Consider the following 23,942-nt stretch of genomic DNA (forward strand, 5'->3'; position numbering starts at 1 on the left):
TGCAGTCTTCATGGAATCTGGAATTTGACCCACAGCACACATTTCTTCATAAAACTCCCTTAAAGTGTCTGAAATATCTAATATTAATGATTTATAAAAGAGAACATCTAGCCCATCTCAGCCCGGTGCCTTAAGGGCCGGGAGCATTTTGATGGCTTCCACTACTTCCTCTGAACGTATATCCTGATTCAGTTGGGCATGTGTCTCAGCAATAAGTAAAGGACACTTGTCTTGATCAAGAAACTTAGATACTTGGGTAGGCTCCATCTCCTCAGCTGAATATAATTCTTGATAATATTGGGAAAATACTCATGCTATTTCTGCTGAGGTTCTTTGTATTTCCCCTTACCGGTTTTTGATAGCTGGTATAAATTTGGACGGATCCTGGCTTTTAAGAAGTCTGGCTAGCATATGCCCAGATTTGTTCGCTTGCTAGAACATATGGTATTTAACATGCTGTAGAGAGTTGATTACTCGTTCGTGAATAATGTTGTTTAATGCCAGCTGAGCGGCTTTGTATTGTTTCAGATAGGAATCGGACGAACCACCTGTCAGCTTATGTTTCAGACTCCTGAGTAACCTTTCTAAATGAATAATTTCAGAATTCATTTGCTTATGTTTATAGCTTACATAGCTGCTAATGTTACTCTGAAGAGCAGCTTTTGCAGTCTCCCAAAACAACTTTGGGTGGGTAGCATGTTGACCATTAAACTCAGTATATACTTTCCATTTCTTCCGCAAATATATTGGGAAGTCAAGATCTGAGTTCAAACTTAAAGGTATATTCCACTGAGAGCGCTCTCTAGGAGCTCCCAACACCATATGGGCTATGACCAGGCTACAATCCAAGATAAGCAGTTCCTCAATAGAAACCATAAGAAACTGAGCAAGTAGGGTTTCTGATACTAATAAATAGTCAATCGTTGACCATGTTGTGTGGGCATGGGCCATGTGGGTATATCCAGCATAGCTCTCTGCTTCAACGGCAGGGGGGAAAGACTGATATTTCACTTTCAATGCATATCCAGCATAGCTCTCTGCTTCAATGGCAGGGGGGGAGAGGAAAAGAGGATTTATATTCAGGCAACAATCAACAAGGACTGAATTACATAGTCTGGGTAAACAAATAAGTATGGGTGTAGCTTGCTTGTTACGGCGGTTACTACCCCGAATCAATTAAGCCTAATAACTTCACTTGGAATACACATCCAGCGCAGCTTACTACTTCAATGGCAGGGTGGGGAATAAAGAAAAGAGGATTTATATTCAGACAACAACCAACAAGGACTGAATTTCACAGGCTGGGTAAACAAATAAGCATGGGAGTAGCTTGCTTATTGTGGCAGTTACTCTACCCCTAACCAATTAAGCTAGATACTTCACTTAGATGCAGCTCTAGCACTGCTCTCTATATCGGTGGCGGGGTGGAAGGTAACTAGAACCAAAAAGTTACTAATAAGGGCCAAGCGTAACAGATAAGTATGAGAAAAAAAAATGTGTGAAAGTTTGCTGGGCAGACTGGATGGGCTGTTTGGTCTTCATCTGCCGTCGTTTCTATGTTTCCTTAGTACCGGGATTTAGAGTTCTCCATAAATCTATTAACTTCAGCTGTTTGCATAGGAAAAGGGGGTCTTTATTGTCCCTTATAGGATGGCCTACCTTAAAAGGTTTCCTATCAGGTGCGGGATCCACGATACAATTTAAATCTCCCCCTAGAATAATAGGTAGTCCTCTAGTTGTGATATCTGGGAGACCACTTCTGAAAAAAAAGGAGTGGTCATTATCGATTAGGGACATATATTGAGATTATGGTCACCAATACACCCATCAACTTCCCCACAAGAATTAAATACCTTCCCCCTGGTACAGCTATCTTCTTGCTCAATTGAAAATCAAGTAACCTATGAATGAGTACAGCTATTTCGCAACTTTTAAATGACCCTGCTGCAGAAAATACTTGAGCAATTCCCTTTTTCTTCAATTTGGCTGGTTCAATTTGAGTTAAATGGGTTTCTTGTAAAAATGTGAGTTTAGCCTGCAACTTATTTATTCTGGCTAGAACTTTCTCTCTTTTCACAGGTATTCTGAGCCCCGAAACATTACAAGTAATTATATTGCAAGCCATATCGTATACGCACAAAGGATATCCTGCAAATAGAGACTCTTATACCACAATCTGAGTGTTTAATTAAAAAATTCCTCCCCTGACCCCCTTGAGGGTGGAAACATAGGCTTAAGCGTTGGTATCTCATAAGTACACACCTGTGGCAAATGAGAATTCTAACACACTCCCTCCCTTCCCCGCTATATCAACACAATGAATCCTTACTTTGATCTTTGTAATCACAAAGACTACAGCTTTATCCCCTTGTATATTATTTATTTATTTTATTTATTTAAAACTTTTATATACCGGCATTAGTATGCAAACATCAACTTCCAGTCTAAGAGTCATTTGCTTCTTGATGTGTTCAACCATCCCCCAAACTGAAATTCTAGTGCTCCCCACTCAAAACAAGTATATTCACAACACGTATAATGAAAAATCTTCACGATTTCCTAAAATACTAGAGTTTGCACAGTTTGTTGGTTACCAAAGGCCAATATTGCGCCATCTTGACACATAGACCAAAAGAATTACATGCCCACTTCTCAAGGCAAATAGAGCACCATAGCGATCTTAGTTAGGTTGATCCGTCTCATCTCTCGAAATACACTGCAAAAAATCTTTTGCTAACTGGACAGAGTCGAAGGTTTGTGCAGATCCTTGGTGCCAAATCTTTAGACGTGCTGGATATAGCAAGGAGAAGCGAAGCTTCTTCGTTACGAGCTCCGAGCATATGAGATTGAATTCTTTGCACATCCCGGAAACCCGAGCTGAAAAGTCTTGAAGGATTAAGATCCTCCTGTTCTCATACTGCAGGTTTCCTGCTTTCCGATAATTTATTTATTTATTTATTTAATTTATTTATTTAAAGTCTCTTTTATACCGATGACCGTTCACACATCGCATCGGTTTACAATTAAACAGTAACAGATGGGCGGAAACCCTTACATATAACATTGTAAAACAGCGTAACTTTTGGGCGGGGCCCTTACATGTAACTGATAAAAAGGAGGCTAAAACTTGGAAGGGTATAGAGCTGACTATACTGGGCAGAGTCCATGTAGTCAATAAATAGATGCAGCATAATCACTATATACATATAAGAACAAAACTATAAACAATAGATAATGACATAAATAGCCGATTCAAAAGTACCAAATCGAAGGGCATAATACAGATTCCACAGGGTCGAATTCCTTAGTCATATAGTAGGATTATTAGTTAAAAAGAGTTTTAGTAAAACAGGGGGGTTTAAGTAATGGCTGGTGAAATCTGGTAAGCTTGCTGGAAGAGCCATGTTTTCAGTTTTTTTTTGAAGGTAGGAGTGTATGTTTCCAGGCGTATATCAGAGGGCAGGGAGTTCCAAATAGATGGGCCGGCGAGAGAGAAAGCTCTGCTTATGGTGGAGGATAATTTAAAAGATTTGATAGGTTGGGCGCGTAGGGTTCCTTGGAGGGCTGTACGTGTTGGTCTAATCGAAGTACGGGGGAGGAGTGGGGGTTAATCCAGTTAAGGTTAGAGTTCAGCAGACTTTTGTGGATGATAGAAAGGGCTTTATAGCGAATTCGGAAATGTATAGGGAGCCAGTGAAGTTCGATAAGTGTGGGGGTGATGTGATCTCTTTTTTTTGAATTAGTTAGAATCCTAGCGGCAGCATTTTGTAATAGTTGTAAGGGTTTAGTATGAGTAACGGGAATGCCTAGCAAAAGTGCATTACAATAGTCTACCTTAGATAAAATGATAGACTGGAGTACAGTGCGGAAATCAGAAAAGTGTAGCATAGGTCTAAGTTTTTTATGGTTTGGAGCTTAAAATAGCATTCCTTGATGATGGATTTAATAAAGGGTTTGAAAGTAAGATGGTTATCAATAAGAACCCCAAGGTTGCGAACGTGTGATGGGAAAGATGTGGAAGAGTATGCAGGTGGGATGTCTGGGAGCGGGGGCCCATTTGATATGATTAAGAGTTCAGTCTTACTGGGATTTAGAGCTAGTTGCATGTCGTTTAGTAATGTTTTGATAGAGGAGAGACAGGATTCCCATTTAAGAAGAGCAGTTTGAAGAGAGTCCGAGAAAGGGAAAATGAGTTGCACATCGTCCGCATATATGAAATGCTTGATGTGGAGGTTAGTGAGGAGAGTAGTGAGGGGGAGCATGTATATATTAAAGAGGGTGGAAGAGAGGGAGGAACCTTGGGGAACACCTTGGGGCAGACTAATGGGGTCTGATTCATTGTTATCAACTAAAACAGTGAAGAGACGGTCCTGGAGATATGATCGTATCCAGGATAGGGCATTGCCAGTGATCCCGATACTCCTGAGGATGTCGAGGAGGACATCATGATTGACTGTATCGAATGCCGCTGAGATGTCAAGCATGGCAATCAAATAGGAGGAGCCTGAGTCAGTTCCTTTAATGAGGGTGTCATGTAGGGAGAGTAGTAGGGTTTCAGTACTTAAGTGCTTTCTGAATCCGTGCTGTGTAGAAGGGAGAATATTGTTTTGTTCCAGGTGATCGGAGAGGCGTGAGTTGACTATTTTTTCAAGGACTTTAGCTAGGAGGGGTAGGTTGGAGACGGGTCTGTAATTAGATAAAGTGTCAGGGTCAAGATTAGGTTTTTTGAGTAGTGGTTTAACTACTGCTTGTTTAAGAAATTTAGGGACCGTACCATGCTCTAAGGAACAATTAAGGATATTTGAGAGAGGTTTGGAAATCACTTCGGGAATGGCTAGCAGGAGTTTAGTGGGGATAGTTTCGGAGGGATGAGATGAGGGTTTTAATTTTTTAAGGATATTTTGTACTTCAAGGGAGGATGAAGAGTCAAAAATTGAGAGGGAGGCTGTCGAGTTGATGGCGGGCAGGCAGATATTGATGTTCTTATGTGAGAAATGTGCAGTGATGGAAGAGACTTTGTTTTTGAAAAATTGTCTTATGCGCATAATTCAGTATCCGGGCAATTACCACCTGAGATCGGCATATACCGTCTGTCACGGGTTTTGGGCCCAACCCATGAGCGCGTTCCACAAGTCTCTTCGCTGGAGCTTACCAGGCGGGGACCATCGTTACCAGCCAGTCTTCTAAAATGTGGACTAGATCAGCATCGGCTATTGTTTCAGGGATGCCAACGAATCTTAAATTGTTCCTCCTGGAACGATTTTCAAGCTCGTCAATCTTATCACGAACTTTGGCAGCTTTATCAAGCATCTCTACCTGCATTTCAAGGACTCCAACATCATCTTCTACAAGGGCGACTCGCCTTTCCACACGATCTACTTGTGCATCAATTTCTATTAAGGAGGCTCGCACTTCAGCTATCTGTTCAGAAATCTGATGGAGTCGAGCATCTAAGGCTGTGATGACTGCATGTGAAATGTTTTCCTCCGAGTCTTCCCCTGTGGTATTGGGTGGCATCCAGAAGATGCCATTTTGGGCTCAGGAGGCTTCATTTTCTCTGTCTTTTTTTCGGTTGTTTGGATGCCATTCACAAATTCTTCCAGTGCAAGTGTCCCGTGGAAGTGTAATAAGAGTTGTTGATGCAAAATACCCAGGTGAGCGTTGTAAAAGTCATAATGTAAAAAGTAAGGGAGATGCCTGAGCTTGGTCTACCTGTTGCTAGCCGAGTTCACCACATCACGTGACCCCCCCGACTAGTGTTAATACATTCTTTGTCTGAGCTCAGTGTTTCCCGTTGTCTGAGTGCTGAAATGGCTAACTGTTATTATTCAAGTTTTTGCTAGTTGTCCACAGTAGACTTTTGAAGAGAATACTGGCATGCTGCTATTACTGCAGGAGTATATTTATTTATTTATTTATTTATTTATTTATTTATTTAATGTCTCTTATATACCGATGTCCGTTTGCACATCGCATCGGTTCACAGTAAAACATGAACTTTATGGGCGAAGCCCTTACAGAGAACAGATAAAATAGATAAATACAATTAACTTTAGGGCATGGCCCTTAACAAAACCAGGGAACAATACACTGGGGGGGTATTGATTTACCTACTATAACCTATATATATGTATATATAAATATATATATACATATATATAAATAACTATACACATAAAAGTATAACAGTTCAAAGTACCAAAATCAGAGGCATATCGTAATCCATATTCAGGCCGAGTTCACAATTGTGTATTGGGGTTATCCATTTCAGAAGAAATATATATATACTGTGAAGTCAGTTTATTCTGTCTCCATATGCTGGTAGAAGTGCATAACCCGCTGGTCCTGAATTCATCTATCTGGTTTAAGGAAAAATAAATTATCAGGTAAGTAGCTATTTATTTATTTATTTAAAAACTTTTCTATACCATCGCAACAGTTTACAAATAGGCACATAGACTAAGGTATGTAATGTAGGTTATCGTACATTCTACAGGTGCCAATAAAGTTCAGTTACAATTTCATAAATAAAATCAATATTTGAGCATTTCTATTTTTAATTTGATTCCTTATTTTACATTAGGTAAAGGTCATTCTGTTCTGCGTGTGTGACTGAAGTGAGAGATTCTGCTAGTATATAATATCTGTATAGGGATCTATAGTAGTCTAGCTTGTTCTGGTTTTCCAACAGAAGAGGTATTCATTTTGTAGGACCTGTAGTAATATTTGCAGTGCTGCCCTTTCCCAGATATGGTTACTGCTGTTTGAGTCCTGAGAGTTAGTGCTGATATAGTTTGGCAGGTTTGCTACATAAGTGGCTGGAGCCTCCAGTCCACCATTAGAAATTCCTAGGTTCAGAGTGGATATTTCAACTCTCAATTGAGCCTTTTAGCCCCTTTGCCCTCCTCCCACCTTGGAGAACTGGGATTGGTTCCTCTTGCCTTTCTAACCTAGTCATTTTGTGATTAGATAGTGTGGTTAGTTCAGGTCAGACACAGAGCAGTACAGGTGTTTTTCTTCCTCCAGGTGATGCCTCCCTGCCTCATCAGGCTTTTTGAAGAGGACCTATTCTGTGCACTCCCTGCCAGAGCGTCTCGCTATGATTAGTTGCAGGAAGGAAAACGTTTTGCTGGAACCTTTGTGGGACTCCCGTTACAAGGCTGAAGACCAGTGAGCCCATTTACCCCATGAATGTGGCAAGCAGCTGTGTCAGGCTTGGCAGCCTGAGATATTTGATGACCAGAAGAAAGCTATTTTTAGAAAGGGACTGTTTAAACCCTGCTCTTTTGGGGAAATTCATCCTCACTGGCCTGACACAGAGGACAGGGGCTGAAGATCAGTGAGCCCATTCACCCCTTGAATGTGGCAATCACCTGTGGCAGCAGAACACAAGCTGTAGAAGGATTTTCATTAAGGAAAGATTTCTCTTTTGTTAGGGGGTTGTTACGACTGGGCTCCGGTCAGGAGTCGTGAACACCACCCAGAAGGGTGGCTCCAGATTGAGAGAGACAAGAATGGCTGATACAGGGTCTGGGTCCAGGCTGGGTCAGGGCAGGCGGCAGATAGCAGTGTCTGGGTCCAGGCTGGGTCAGGGCAGGCGGCAGAAAGCAGTGTCTAGGTTCAGGCTGGGTCAGGGCAGGCGGCAGATAGCAGTGTCTAGGTTCAGGCTGGGTCAGGGCACAGTAAGCAGGGCAAGGCAGGTCAGAAGGCCCGTAGGCCACACGCACACACAGAAGGCCCGTAGGTCACACACACACACAGAAGGCCCGTAGGCCACACACACACACAGAAGGCCCATAGGCCACACACACACACACAGAAGGCCCATAGGCCACACACACACCGTAAGCAGAGCAAGGCAGGTCAGAAGGCCCGTAGGCCACACGCACACACAGAAGGCCCGTAGGCCACACACACACACAGAAGGCCCGTAGGCCACACACACACCATAAGCAGAGCAAGGCAGGTCAGAAGGCCTTAGGCCACACATACACAGAAGGCCCGTAGGCCACACACCGTAAGCAGAGCAAGGCAGGTCAGAAGGCCCGTAGGCCACACATACACAGAAGGCCCGTAGGCCACACACCGTAAGCAGAGCAAGGCAGGTCAGAAGGCCCGTAGGCCACACATACACAGAAGGCCCGTAGGCCACACACCGTAAGCAGAGCAAGGCAGGTCAGAAGGCCCGTAGGCCACACAAGGCAAGGCAAGGAAAAGGCCCGAAGGCCGCGCAGGGCAAGGAAAGGCCCGAAGGCCGCGCAGGGCAAGGCAAGGAAAGGCCCGAAGGCCACGCAAGGCAAGGAAAGGCCCGAAGGCCGCGCAGGGCTAGGCAGGGAGCCCAGGTGAGCTCGATGCCGAAGCACCGAGGCAACTGTCAGGCAGGGTTATAAGGACACACCCAGAGCATAGAGTGGACAGAGGAGATGGACGGGGCCTGTCCGGAAAGCCAGCACTAGAGGGACCCCTTGTGGTGAGGCGGTTGCACTGCAGCCAAAACTGTAACAGTACCCCCTCCTCAAGGCCTCCCCCTCCTCCTGGGTCCCATCTTAGCAGGGGGTACTCAAAGATGAAATCTGGCCCCTCCGAGGGCAACAACAGCTGGAGCAATTCAACAGGCTCAGATGGCTGAGTCAGAAAGTCTGTAAGTGGTACCGGTTTGAGCCCCTCCGGGGGTGGCAGCAGGACCGGTTTAGCAGGCTCTTCTCGGGGTAGTGCAGCAGGCTCGGACCCCTCTCGGGGTGATGAAGCAGGTTCGGACCCCTCTCGGGGCGATGAGGCAGGCTCGGACCCCTCTCGGGGCGATGAGGCAGGCTCGGACCCCTCTCGGGGCGATGAAGCAGGCTCGGACCCCTCTCGGGGCGATGAGGCAGGCTCGGACCCCTCTCGGGGTGATGAGGCAGGCTCGGACCCCTCTCGGGGCGATGAAGCAGGCTCGAACACCTCTCGGGGCGATGAAGCAGGCTCGAACACCTCTCGGGGCGATGAAGCAGGTTCGGACCCCTCTCGGGGCGTTGTAGCAGGTTCGGACCCCTCTCGGGGCGATGAGGCAGGCTCGGACCCCTCTCGGGGCGATGAGGCAGGCTCGGACCCCTCTCGGGGCATTGTAGCAGGTTCGGACCCCTCTCGGGGTGATGAGGCAGGCTCGGACCCCTCTCGGGGCGATGAGGCAGGCTCGGACCCCTCTCGGGGCGATGAGGCAGGTTCGGACCCCTCTCGGGGCGATGAGGCAGGCTCGGACCCCTCTCGGGGCATTGTAGCAGGTTCGGACCCCTCTCGGGGTGATGAGGCAGGCTCGGACCCCTCTCGGGGCGATGAAGCAGGCTCGAACACCTCTCCGGGCGTTGTAGCAGGTTCGGACCCCTCTCGGGGCGTTGTAGCAGGTTCGGACCCCTCTCGGGGCGATGTAGCAGGTTCGGACCCCTCTCGGGGCGATGTAGCAGGCTCGGACCCCTCTCGGGGCGATGAAACAGGCTCGGACCCCTCTCCGAGCGTTGTAGCAGGTTCGGACCCCTCTTGGGGCATGGTAGCAGGTTCGGATCCCTCTCGGGGCGATGAAGCAGGCTCGAACACCTCTCCGGGCGTTGTAGCAGGTTCGGACCCCTCTCGGGGTGATGAGGCAGGCTTGGACCCCTCTCGGGGCGATGAAGCAGGTTCGGACCCCTCTCGGGGCGTTGTAGCAGGTTCGGACCCCTCTCGGGGCGATGAGGCAGGCTCGGACCCCTCTCAGGGCGATGAGGCAGGCTCGGACCCCTCTCGGGGCGATGAGGCAGGCTCGGACCCCTCTCGGGGCATTGTAGCAGGTTCGGACCCCTCTCGGGGTGATGAGGCAGGCTCGGACCCCTCTCGGGGCGATGAGGCAGGCTCGGACCCCTCTCGGGGCATTGTAGCAGGTTCGGACCCCTCTCGGGGTGATGAGGCAGGCTCGGACCCCTCTCGGGGCATTGTAGCAGGTTCGGACCCCTCTCGGGGTGATGAGGCAGGCTCGGACCCCTCTCGGGGCGATGAAGCAGGCTCGAACACCTCTCCGGGCGTTGTAGCAGGTTCGGACCCCTCTCGGGGCGTTGTAGCAGGTTCGGACCCCTCTCGGGGCGATGTAGCAGGTTCGGACCCCTCTCGAGGCGATGTAGCAGGCTCGGACCCCTCTCGGGGCGATGAAACAGGCTCGGACCCCTCTCCGAGCGTTGTAGCAGGTTCGGACCCCTCTTGGGGCATGGTAGCAGGTTCGGACCCCTCTCGGGGCGATGAAGCAGGCTCGAACACCTCTCCGGGCGTTGTAGCAGGTTCGGACCCCTCTCGGGGTGATGAGGCAGGCTTGGACCCCTCTCGGGGCGATGAAGCAGGCTCGAACACCTCTCCGGGCGATGTAGCAGGTTCGGACCCCTCTCGGGGCGATGAAGCAGGCTCGGACCCCTCTCCGAGCGTTGTAGCAGGTTCGGACCCTTCTTGGGGTATGGTAGCAGGTTCGGACCCCTCTCGGGGCGATGCAGCAGGCTCGGACCCCTCTCGGGGCGATGAGGCAGGCTCGGACCCCTCTCGGGGCGATGAAACAGGCTCGAACACCTCTCCGGGCGTTGTAGCAGGTTCGGACCCCTCTCGGGGCGATGAAGCAGGCTCGGACCCCTCTCGGGGCGATGTAGCAGGCTCGGACCCCTCTCGGGGCGATGAAACAGGCTCGGACCCCTCTCCGAGCGTTGTAGCAGGTTCGGACCCCTCTCGGGGCATGGTAGCAGGTTCGGACCCCTCTCGGGGCGATGAAGCAGACTCGGACCTTTCTCCGAGCGTTGTAGCAGGTTCGGACCCCTCTTGGGGCGATGAAGCAGGTTCGGACCCCTCTCGGGGCGATGAAGCAGGCTCGGCCCCCTCTTGGGGCGATGCAGCAGGCTTGGATCCTCCTCGGGGCGATGCAGCAGGCGTGGCCCCCTCTTGGGGTGATGAAGCAGGCTCAGATGGCAGAGCAGCAAGGTTAGAAGTAGTGTACATGGAAGACACAGATTGTACTGCCAAGGGCTTGATACCTCGAGCCAAAGTCTAAAGCTCCTGATTTTGTTTCTGGGGGAGCATTTTAGAGAAGGCACAGGCAGTTCTAGGACGTCTAGGGAAGGTGCTCGTTACAGGCTGTTCAGCAGCTGTGGGAAGCAGAGCCCTGCTCGGGTTAATGAGTTCCATCTGTTTTTGTGCTTGCTCTCCTAGAACGGAAGTCCTAGAAGTTCTCTTGGCCAGGTAAGTTTTTGGTTTTCTTGGAGTATAAGCTGCTTTTTGGTAAAAAGTTTGTGACAAGTTATGCTACAATCTTCTGTTAGCAAACTGTCCAGGGTGAAAACATTCCTAGCTGAGCCAGAAGCAGGGCAGAGTGTGATAGCTCTGGCTGAATCTTTCGGAGGAGAAGGTGGCCCGTTAGCTGTGCAGCGGGGGCAGGGTTTGCCTGGAGGCAAAGACAAGGAAGACAGAGACACTTCCACCAGCCTGGTTTGGGAGAATTGCAATTAAGGCATTCTTGGTATACAGACACATTCCTTTTGTGACAGTTGCTGCAAATCCAGTGCTCCTGGTCCGAGAGCTGACAAGCTAAACAGTTCAGGTACGTAGGATAATTCAGAGTTTGACAAATGGTACAGATAATAAAGCGTGGAGACTCACCGTCTGAATACTGAGTCCTTACTGTCTCTCCCAATGTAAATGGCTTCGGCATACTGTTACGACTGGGCTCCGGTCAGGAGTCGTGAACACCACCCAGAAGGGTGGCTCCAGATTGAGAGAGACAAGAATGGCTGATACAGGGTCTGGGTCCAGGCTGGGTCAGGGCAGGCGGCAGATAGCAGTGTCTGGGTCCAGGCTGGGTCAGGGCAGGCGGCAGAAAGCAGTGTCTAGGTTCAGGCTGGGTCAGGGCAGGCGGCAGATAGCAGTGTCTAGGTTCAGGCTGGGTCAGGGCACAGTAAGCAGGGCAAGGCAGGTCAGAAGGCCCGTAGGCCACACGCACACACAGAAGGCCCGTAGGTCACACACACACACAGAAGGCCCGTAGGCCACACACACACACAGAAGGCCCATAGGCCACACACACACACAGAAGGCCCATAGGCCACACACACACCGTAAGCAGAGCAAGGCAGGTCAGAAGGCCCGTAGGCCACACGCACACACAGAAGGCCCGTAGGCCACACACACACACAGAAGGCCCGTAGGCCACACACACACCGTAAGCAGAGCAAGGCAGGTCAGAAGGCCCGTAGGCCACACATACACAGAAGGCCCGTAGGCCACACACCGTAAGCAGAGCAAGGCAGGTCAGAAGGCCCGTAGGCCACACATACACAGAAGGCCCGTAGGCCACACACCGTAAGCAGAGCAAGGCAGGTCAGAAGGCCCGTAGGCCACACATACACAGAAGGCCCGTAGGCCACACACCGTAAGCAGAGCAAGGCAGGTCAGAAGGCCCGTAGGCCACACAAGGCAAGGCAAGGAAAAGGCCCGAAGGCCGCGCAGGGCAAGGAAAGGCCCGAAGGCCGCGCAGGGCAAGGCAAGGAAAGGCCCGAAGGCCGCGCAGGGCAAGGAAAGGCCCGAAGGCCGCGCAGGGCTAGGCAGGGAGCCCAGGTGAGCTCGATGCCGAAGCACCGAGGCAACTGTCAGGCAGGGTTATAAGGACACACCCAGAGCATAGAGTGGACAGAGGAGATGGACGGGGCCTGTCCGGAAAGCCAGCACTAGAGGGACCCCTTGTGGTGAGGCGGTTGCACTGCAGCCAAAACTGTAACAGGGGTTTTTAACCACCCCTTCACACTGGGAGCCAGGCTGGTATAGCAGGTTCCTGATCCTGAGGACTTTTCAAGACGAGGAGTCACCGTTAAGAATAACAGAGGATATAGAGCAAGACCTGGAATGTCCCAACCGTATCTCCACTTTTAGGTGTTCGGGATTGAGCTGGAGACTCAGGTAGGATGTTTTTTCTGTGGTAAAAGTGGACTCCTGTTATAGGAGTTCTGGTAGGCTGCTGGGAGAGCTTTTGTGCACATTTTCACCACCATGGGAAGCTCTGCTCAGACTGCTGAAATAAGGAACACCGACCCTGAGGGAACACCCATTTTTGTGCAAAATAATCTGTAACTTCATATTTATGGATAAGATGGACATTAATTTTGACTTTTAACCAATCTGTAAAAATTATAATTTAACACCCAGTGCCTGGTCCTGCCTGTTTTGTTACAGCAACTCTCTCCAGGGGATCCCACAGCTATCAACACACACAGGAATTTACACACCACCATCTGGGCCATAAACAAAAGTTTCCCCCCCATAAAAAGAATCCACTTCTAAGCAATAGAGTGCAAGGCTTGAGAGAAGTGCTAGCTGGAGAAGTCCCGAAGAAATAAATCTATTTGTGTGCCCTGGGATTAAAAACCCCGCTAAGGGTTATACATAAGCTCTCTTTTTTGAAAGGTTTTGTGTTACTTCACAAAATTTCAGATAGTGGAAGGCATCTGTGTGACTGTTCCTGATGTGATACCAGAATATCAAATAATTTTAATGGTAGTTTTACAGGATGGATTAAACTGGTAGTGGTTGTTTTAGTTGCATAAAACAGTGGTTCCAAAACCTGATTTGGAAGCCCCCTCCCCCCCCAGCCAGTCAGGTTTTCAGATATCTACAATGAATATGCAGGAAATAAAATGTTCACGCACTGTCTCTATAGTAGGCAAATTTAATTTCATGCATATTTATTGTGAATATCCTGAAACCTGACTGGCTTTGGGGTCCCCCAGGACAGGTTTGGCAACCTCTGGTATAGTGGCTTTTACTTATTTTGTCATTTACAGCCAATTTGAAGACAGGAGGCTGTGCTGTAGAAATGTCAGTTTGGCTTGCCACCCCCAAATCCCTCCAATACTTCATTCTTTATACAGCACTGGGATCTGCCTGGACTGTTCAGAGGTAGTCTACTAAATAGTATCTCTACTTATCACTGGCCTACTAACTAGACAAACTGAGTGCACCAATTGATCTTTATTTTAAGTCTGAGAACTGCTCTGGTACCATATTTGTTAGCATTAAATCAGTGTTGAGGAAAAGAGACTGTTTATAATGCCTCTACTAACTTTTTAACACTTTATCCATTGAAACTTGTAAACCGTTATGATGGCGAAACTGAATGACGGTATATTAAACTCAATAAAAAAATAAAATAATTGATATTAGTCTGTCTTACTGTAAAGGACAAATGAAGGGTATTCACAATGTTTGTAATAGAGAATGAGGGACCAGCAAGATCTCTGTAATCAACAAGAATCCAAGTTTTTCTCTTCAGATTTTTTGCAGCAGAATTAGGAGGGGTCGGGACAAGTGTTCCCTCTGAGCTGCATTCATGTGCACCCGTGTGCAACCTTTCCCACTGGTGAACATAGCTTTCTCGGTGCAGGAAGGAAGGCAGAGCCATGGTGCTGCCCATCCTAACATGGCCCAAAGATGAAAGCAAGGCTGGTGGGGCTACAGTAGAGCCCATCCCACTGCGTCCTGAAGATGACAGCAGGGCTGTGGTGGAATCCATCCCACTGTGACCTGAAGAGAGGAGGCAGCCCTGAGACAGTGTGAGTATATGTAAGAGAGAGAGAGAGAGAGTATGTGAGAGAGAACCTATATGTGACACACAGGCTATCAAAACTATGAACATACATATATACACAATGTGTGTCCATACTTGCCTGTGATAGCCTGTGTGTCACATATAGGTTCTCACAGGCACATACATACACATACACACACACACACACACAAACACACAATGTGTGAGTGAGAAGGGGAGAGAAACTGTGTATGTGTGAGAGCATGGACATGTGTATGAGAGAGGCAGTGAAAGAAAGAACATGTAAGTGTGAGAGAGCCTATGTGTGTATATGTGTGTTTGTATGAAGGAGAGAATGCCCCTGCTCTTCCCTAAGGGGAAGATAAGGCCATCACAGAATGACTAAACAAATTCTGAAGAGGATGTTGGGAAGATACCAGTTCCAGAGACTGTTTTCAAGGGTGACTATTCAGATAAACTGAACCAAATCATGGTGAACCTGGAAGATGTGGTAAGCCAAATTGACAAGCTGAAAACTACTGAATCAACTGGACTGGATGGTATACATCCCAGGCTTCTGAAAGAACTCAAAAATAAAATTTCAGACCTATTACAAGTAATTTATAAACTATCATTAAAATCATTTGTTGAACCTGAAGACTGGAAGGTGGCCAGTGTAACCCCGATATTTAAAAAGGGCTCTGGGGTGATCTGGGAAACTATAGACTGATGAGCCTGACTTCAGTGCTGGGAAAAATCGTGCAAACAGTTATAAAGAATAAAATCACAAAACATTTAGATAGACATAGTTTAATGGGACACAGCCAGCATGGATTTACCCAAGGGAAGTCTTGCCTAACTAGTCTGCTTCATTGTTTTGAAAGTGTTGATAAACGTGGATAAAGGTGAACCGGTAGATGTAGTGTATTTGGATTTTGAGACGGCGTTTGACAAAGTCCCTCTTGAGATGCTTCTAAAAAAACTAAAATGTCATGGGATAGGAGGCGATGTCCTTTCTTGGATTACAAACTGGTTAAAAGAAGGAAACAGAGTAGGATTAAATGATCAATTTTCTCAGTGGAAAAGGGTAAATAGTGGAGTGCCTCAGGGATCTGTACTTGGACTGGTGCTTTTCAATATATTTATAAATGATCTGGAAAAGGAATACGACGAGTGATATCAAATTTGCAGATGATTCAAAATTATTCAGAGTAGTTAAATCACAAGCAGATTGTGATACATTAGAGGAGGAACTTGCGAGACTGGAAGATTGGGCATCCAAATGGCAGATGAAATTTAATGTGGACAAGTGCAAGGTGTTGCATATAGGGAAAAATAACCCTTGCTGTAGTTACACGATGTTAGGTTCCATATTAGGAGCTCCTACCCAAGAAAAGATCTGGGCACCATAGTGGATAATACTTTGAAATTGTCAGCTCAGTGTCCTGCACAGTGGCTTAGACATGGGTGGGCCAGTTGCCCACCCAATTTGGAACCAGGCCCACCCAACTGGAACCGGAAGTGGAGTACTCGACAGCAGCCGTGTTTCTCAGCCACTCGGCTGCTTCATCAGGAGTCAAGAATATCACGAGAAAGAGTCTATGAAAAAAACAAAAAGTATTTTACAATCATTTCTATTAACTATGAAAAGAAGTATTGTACTTAGTTTATAAAGGTGTAGCAACCTGTTCCAACCAGGACATGATGTCTCCGTCAAATCACTTTCACTTGAACGCCGGGCTAGAGACCGCATCAAACTAGTATCTGAAATTAAATAGCCCGCTCTTTTTCGTGCGTCATGACGTCAGCAACGTCAATTCTCACCATGGTAACATGACGCTAAAGAACGGCAACCCCTCAGAAAAAACTCCGGGGAAGAAACCTTCATAATGGACAGTCAGAATGGAGGGATTTAGAAACCACTTCTGTCGTCATAAGAATACATTTAACTCAAGCATAGTATTAAGGCCCATCGGGGGTACTGTGTCAAGGGAGTGAATCCAGCTTTGTTCTGCCTGTAATAGATACTAGTTTGATGCGGTCTCTAGCCCAGCGTTTAAGTGAAAGTGATTTGACGGAGACATCGCGTCCTGTTTGGAACAGGTTGCTACACCTTTATAAACTAAGTACAATACTTCTTTTCATAGTTAATAGAAATGATTGTAAAATACTTTTTGTTTTTTTCATAGACTCTTTCTCGTGATATTCATGACTCCTGATGAAGCAGCCGAGTGGCTGAGAAACACGGCTGCTGTCGAGTCAACTGTATTGAATTTATGAGTCAACTGTTTTGAAATCTTAAGAGTCACCAACATAAGATTTAAAGGGCAGAAATACATACAAAGAACACCGGATGGTGTATCATTGAGTCTTCTGTATTATAATCCTAAGAGTCATCATTAATACTACGAGATCTACAGAAAGTACAGATTTACATATTGATAAAAATATCCATATCATCATTTTGTTAAAAAGCACCGGATGGTGTATGACGGGATGCAAATGATTGAAAAGACCGGACGGCTCGGTAAGGTACTGAGCAGGCCGTCACAGGCTTGCTGATGCAGTCCCATTTTCCACTAAAAAATTTTTATTTTACAATACTGATTTGACTAAAGGTGAAGAACATTTTTGGAAAGAAAATTTGGCGATACCTTTTGTGTTTTTTGGCATTGAGCAAACTACATATGCCATCTTTGGGAATGTGCATTTCTTATATTTTTGTCTTTTGCTCTTTCTTTAGTATTACACTGTTCAGAGACTTTAGTTTCTCAGGCTTTCTATTTTGGTTTTATCTGCATGTTTCTGTTTCTAATTTGTAGTCTCTTATTTCTATATTAGGTAAAGATCGGACTCTGTTTTATGAAATGCAGTATTTCTGCTAGCGTGTAGTTTCTCTGTAGTAGTAGTCCAGCTTGTTCTGTTATTCCAGTAGGTGATGTATTAATGTTGTAGGGCCTGGTGTAGAATTTGCTTTTTCATAAGGTTGCTGTTATTTGAATCCTGAGAGTCAGTGCTGTGACTGTATGGTATGGCAAGGTTCTAGATGTCACTTTCTTTGCAGGAGTTTCCGTTACTTCACGAAATAGCAGTGGAGGGTTATGTTTTGCTGAGGTGACACCAGAATTTGAATTTCTTTTTCATGTTAGTTGTAATGTGAATTGTCCTAGCTCTGCGCTGCACCTGTTCTGATGATTAATTATATTTTCCTAGCGTGTAGCAGATGGACTCAGAACAAGTGGGTATAGTGTGCTCGTGCTAGCAGTTGGAGACGGATCTGACGTCAGCACGGGTACATATACCCCCACAGGAAGTGAAGCAACTTAGTAATTTCCATCTCCAAAGCAGTTTGGAGTGCCTGCACGCTCGCTGAGCGTGTTTTCCAATTCTACTTTCTACTTTCTAAATTTCTGAGAAGATACCAGAAGACGAGCCCCGCACTCCTGCGGTGATACCCTCAGGTCCCTCCCCCAGTTGAGTTTCCCGAGGTGATTTCCGTGATCCCTCGGAGGTCTACGCCTCGGTCCGGTGGCCGAACCGCGGCAGGGATCTAGCCCCCGAGCGAGAAGGGCTCGGGCGTGGCTGAGAGGCGCCTCGGTCCCGGCGAGGACTTAACCCCGAGCGAGTCGAGTTCGGCGGTTTAGAGGCAGCGGGTGCACTTCCTCGAGCACGGCGGTGAAGGTATTTCCCCTCTCCCACTGCAGCCGGAGACCGCCTGGGTTACAGTCGGGAAGCGCGAAAGATCAGGTAAGGCGTACATCTCTTATTTTTGGTCTCCGAGGTACGAGGATCGGCGGCGTTGCCTGCATGCGGCACGCCTTGGAGGTCGCCATTTGTCTGCCTTGTTCAGGTATTGAGCGCACACGGATGTGTGCGCTCAATACCTGAACCTCAATGTGTGGTGCCTGTTGATAGGCGCTCAATGCAGCTTTGCTAAGCGTATGCTATTGAGCTATTGTTAAGCGTATATTATTGAGCGCATGTTAATGAGCGCATATTGCATATTATTGAGCGCATATTATTGAGCGCATATTGCATATTATTGAGCGCATATTGCTGACCGCATATTATTGAGGGCAGCGTATTGCATAAGCGCCGGCGCCCTGCATTCGCAAGACGTGATGGAACACTTAAAACGCCCCGGCGTCTCCAGAGGCGGCACCTCCTGATCCGGCGTAAAAGCTCTTGGCCTGTGCTCTGCATGCCATCTTAGAGCCACACAGAGCGAGGAGGCAGACTCCCTTTGTGCCCAATGTGAGGAGGCCGTGGGAGCCTCGGGCCAGGACCAGTCTGAACCGAGGTTTACCGACAGTTCCCCAGGGGCCACCCCGGATCTAGCGGGCCGTCTCGAACAGCCAGGAATCCTGGGGGACCTGGTACCCCGACGGCTAGAGACCGCTTCCATTTCCTGGGTGGACTTATTTAAGGGTATTCACGCCTTTGTACAGATGCAGTCGGCTTCCCGTCCAGGCCCTGCTGCCCCGGCTGCCCCTGCCCCCGGACCCTCTCGCCCTTATCGCGGGCACCCGCCTCCGGGCAGTCCGGCACATGCGGATCCTGATGTCTCGGAGGACGAGTCCGGACTCCCCGAGGAGGGGGAACGTCCCTCGGGGATAGAGCCATATCGAACTATGAGGCGGTTCTTCCCCAAGAAAGATCTCTCTGACCTGGTTTCTCAGTGCCTGACGGAGTTGGCTATTCCAGGCCCCAGTACCATGGAAGCATCCAATCAGAACCCCCTGCTAGAGGGTCTTCGTCCAACGGCCCGCCATTTCCCCTTCCTGCAAGCGGCACAACAGCTGATCGATTTGGAGTGGAATGCGCCGGAGGCCTCATTCAAAGGGGGTCGGGCCCTGTCTGGCATGTGTACCCCCTGGACCCGGCAATCAAGGATATGCTGGCATGCCCCAAGGTGGACGCCATAGTTAGCGCTGTGGTCAAGTGCACTACCATTCCAGTGGGGGGGGGGGGGCGGCCCTCAAGGAGGCTCATGACCGACGCCTGGACGCCATCCTGAAACAAACCTTTGAGGTGGCAGCTCTGTCTCTGCGGATTGCAACCTGCTGCACAGTGGTGACGCGTTCCTGTTTGTCACAGGTCAGGAACAATGCCCCGGCATCGGACATGGAGTCAGCTCTCTCGTTCCTCACGGATGCCGCCTCCGACCTAGTCCGTACGACAGCTAAGGGGGTATCATCCTCAGTAGCAGCCAGGAGGCAGCTCTGGATACGGAACTTGTCAGCCGATGCTCCTTCTAAGACACGCCTCACTAGAATGCCGTTCAAGGGTTCTCTTCTGTTCGGCAGCGACCTATATAAACTGTCCAGCACATGGGGCGCCTCTCCAGTATCTCAACTGCCGTAAGATAGGTCCAAGAGGAACCAGCGCACCTTTCCGAGGCCCTCCAGAGGTAGAAGCTCCCAACGCTTCACTCCCTACAGGAGTCACTACCAGGCACCTCGTCCTCAGGCCAGGACCCAGTCCTTTCGGACCAAGCAACACAAGAGGGGAGCCGGCTCGGGTTCAGGTCCCGGCCGCACCTCACAATGAGAATCAGCCGATCCATCCGGGGGGCGAAGCCATAGGGGGTAGGTTAACCCTCTTCTACCCCAGATGGGTCGAGATTACGTCGGACCAGTGGGTCCTCGCCATCATCCGAGAGGGGGTATTATCTGGACTTCCATCACATCCCTCCGGACAGGTTTGTGGAATCTCCGTGTCCAATCCACAAGAAGGCGGCATTGGAAGCTACCCTGGCGAGGCTCATGTCCTTGAAAGCCATAATCCCAGTACCTGCCTGGGAAATGGATTCTGGGCACTATTCCATTTATTTCATGGTACCCAAGAAAGAGGGCACTTTCCGACCCGTCTTGGACCTCAAGTCAGTCAACCGATACTTAAAGGTCCCGAGGTTTCGCATGGAAACTCTGCGCTCAGTCAAGACCGCAGTATAGCCAGGGGAATTCCTCACGGCCTTAGACTTGTCAGAAGCCTACCTGCATATCCCGATTCATCGGGATCATCAGCGCTACCTACGCTTCAAGGTTCTGGGACGACACTTCCAATTCCGGGCTTTGCCCTTCGGGTTAGCCACGGCGCCGCGGACCTTCATCAAGGTGATCGTAGTGGTAGCAGCGGCGCTCAGACGGGAAGGAATCCCGTCTGAGCTGATCAGGGCGAAATCACGAGAGGAGAGCCATCGGGCAACCAACAGAGTGATCTCCCTTCTGGAAAGCCTGGGATGGGTAGTCAACCTAAACAAGAGTTGCCTACAGCCTTCCCAATCACTGGAATACCTGGGAGTCCGGTTCGACACCCAGGCAGACAAAGTCAGCCTAACCACCAAGAGAAGGTTAAAGCTCCAGACTCGTCTACAGTCCTTGATGGGAACCAGCCAGCCCATAGCTTGGGATTACCTGCAGGTTCTCGGTCTCATGGCATCCACCCTGTAAGTGGTACCATGGGCGCAGGCCCATATGAGACCACTGCAATGCTCCCTCCTCTCTCGATGGAGCCCACACTTCCGGAATTACTCCGTGCATCTACCTCTACCCGCCAGAGTGCGGACCCAGCTACGGTGGTGGTTGCAGTCCGACCACACGAGCAGGGGGTCAAAGATGTCCTTCCCCACGTGGACCCTGCTCCCCACAGATGCCAGCCTGAGCGGATGGGGAGCACACTGCGAAGAGCTCACCGCCCAAGGGCGGTGGAACAGAGAAGAGTCGGGGTGGAACATCAACCGCCTAGAGGCACGGGCAGTCCGTTTAGCCTGCCTGCGATTTGCTCACAGACTTGCAGAACAGAGCAGTCAGAGTGATGTCCGACAACACCACAACGGTGGCATACATCAACCTACAGGGCGGAACCAGAAGCCAACAGGTGTCCCTAGAGATAGCCCCGCTGATGGCTTGGGCAGAGGCGAATCTCCAGGACATCTCCGCCGTCCACATTGCCGGAAGGGACAACACCGCGGCAGACTTCCTCAGCAGGGAAAGCCTAAATCTGGGAGAATGGCAGCTGTCCCCCACAGCCTTCCAGATGATTGTGGATCAGTGGGGGAGTCCGGACATGGACCTATTAGCGGACAGGTCCAGTGCTCAAGTACCCAAATACTTCAGCCGCAAGCGAGATCCGTTCTCTCTCGGGATTGACGCCCTGGTTCAGCCATGGCCTCCAGGGACCCTGCTATACGCCTTTCCGCCGTGGCCCCTGCTGGGCGCCCTTATACACAAGATTCAGAGGCACAGAGGCCTAGTTCTTCTAGTGGCACCAGACTGGCCAAGAAGACCCTGGTACGCGGACATGAGCAGACTACTGACAGGGGAGCCCCTTCCCCTGCCTCCTCTCAGGGACCTGCTACGTCAAGGTCCCATCCTCCATGAGGATCCGGCTCAATTCTCTCTTACGGTCTGGCCATTGAGAGGGCTAAACTGAAGAAAAGAGGTTACTCGGAGCCGGTGATAGATACACTCCTCCGAGCCCGCAAGTTTTCCCCATCACTATCTTATATAAGGATCTGGAGAGTATTTGAAGCCTGGTGCGACACTTATGGCACCAATCCACATGCGACCACAATCCCTATTGTTCTGGATTTCCTGCAGGATGGGCTTCAGAAGGGTCTCTCCCTAAGCTCCATGAAGGTTCAGGTGGCTGCGCTGTCTTGCTACGGTCCCAGGAGGGATGGCAAGACCATTGCCACGCACCCAGATGTCTCCCGCTTCCTGAAAGGAGTCAAGCACATTCGTCTGCCACTGAAGTGGCCAGTGCCCCTGTGGAACCTCAACATAGTTTTGGATTTCCTCGCGGGATCCACCTTCAGACCCCTCCAGGGCCTGTCTCTCCGTTCTCTAACTTTGAAGATGGTGTTCTTGCTGGCTGTGTGTTCAGCACGTCGCATCTCGGAGCTACAAGCGCTGTCCTGCCGTGATCCCTTTCTCAGAATCACTCCTGAGGCAATCCATTTTCGCACGATTCCCTCCTTCTTACCCAAAGTAGTCTCACAGTTTCATCTCAACCAAACCATATCCTTGCCTACCACGGAAGGTTTGCAGAAGTCGGAAGAAGGGCGCTTGCTCTGCCATCTCGAAATCGGCAGATTGCTGTCCAGATACCTGGGCATGACAGAAACAATACGTAAGACGGACCATCTATTCGTCCTTCACAGCGGGAAGAAGCAAGGGGAGGCGGCCTCTCGGCCCACAATCGCCCGCTGGATCAAAGAAGTTATCAGGGCGGCCTACGTAGAGTCCGGGAAGTCACCGCCTCTGCAGGTCAAGGCTCATTCCACCAGAGCGCAGGCGGCCTCTTGGGCAGAATCTAGGATGCTGTCGCCCGCGGAGACATGTAAGGCGGCGACGTGGTCCTCCCTCCATACCTTCTCCAGATTTTACCGTCTGGACGTCCAGGCCAGGTAGGACACAGCATTTGCGAGGGCAGTCCTACGCGGTCCTCAGGCAGCCTTCCACCCAGTTCGGGAGTAGCTTTTGTACATCCCACTTGTTCTGAGTCCATCTGCTACACGCTAGGAAATGTAGAGATTACTTACCTGATAATCTCCTTTTCCTTAGTGTATGCAGATGGACTCACCATCCCGCCCGGCTGCCGGTATACATGGGTTTCATCAATTCCAGGTAAGGCATGTCATTTCTTACATGAGAGCGTCCGCTCTACCAGGTGTCGACGCCTTCCGGTTGGGAGCGCTGACGGTCTCCAGCTACTATCAATCGGTCAGGGGAATCCTGTTTCATTAATTACTTGATCGGTCAGTACACATATATCCATAACAGCTTTTGCAAGGAAGATTACTAAGTTGCTTCACTTCCTGTGGGGGTATATGTACCCGTGCTGACGTCAGATCCGTCTCCAACTGCTAGAACAAGCACACTATACCCACTTGTTCTGAGTCCATCTGCATACACTAAGGAAAAGGAGATTATCAGGTAAGTAATCTCTACATTTATTGTATTTATGAAGATTTCTAGCTTTTTACAAAAATGGTTCATGAAAGAATATATTAATTTTTCTTTTATTACATGATTGGATCTGATTGTTTTCTTTGCTTTTACATGATATACTTGTGCATTTATAAACTGCGATAAATATAAAATAAATTCTTATTAATAAGGAATTTTTAATGCTGGTAAGTGCTTGAAATAATTGAGGTAAATTATTTTAAAGTTTCATATGATACACAATGGCTGTTGCAATTTTCTTAGAAAGCCATTGCAGGGTGCAGTATATGGCATTATTTATCAATAAGAAAACAACTAGTAGGTCTCAGACCTGCATGCCTACAGCCCACCCATGTTAACCTTGTGCCCACCCAAAAAATCAATTCGGCTACGTCACTGGTCCTGCAGCAGTCATAAAAGCAAACAGAATGTTAGGA

General features: G+C 48.8%; 1 protein-coding gene across 1 annotated transcript in view; it reads left to right on the forward strand.

Moving 5' to 3' along the window:
- The window catches only part of LOC115087293 (anaphase-promoting complex subunit 1-like), a 298,244-nt gene that overhangs the window by 87,649 nt on the left and 186,653 nt on the right, over positions 1-23,942 (forward strand). The gene's annotated exons all lie outside the window — the stretch shown is intronic.

Source organism: Rhinatrema bivittatum, chromosome 3 (assembly GCF_901001135.1).
Source record: "Rhinatrema bivittatum chromosome 3, aRhiBiv1.1, whole genome shotgun sequence".
Classification (NCBI taxonomy): domain Eukaryota; kingdom Metazoa; phylum Chordata; class Amphibia; order Gymnophiona; family Rhinatrematidae; genus Rhinatrema; species Rhinatrema bivittatum.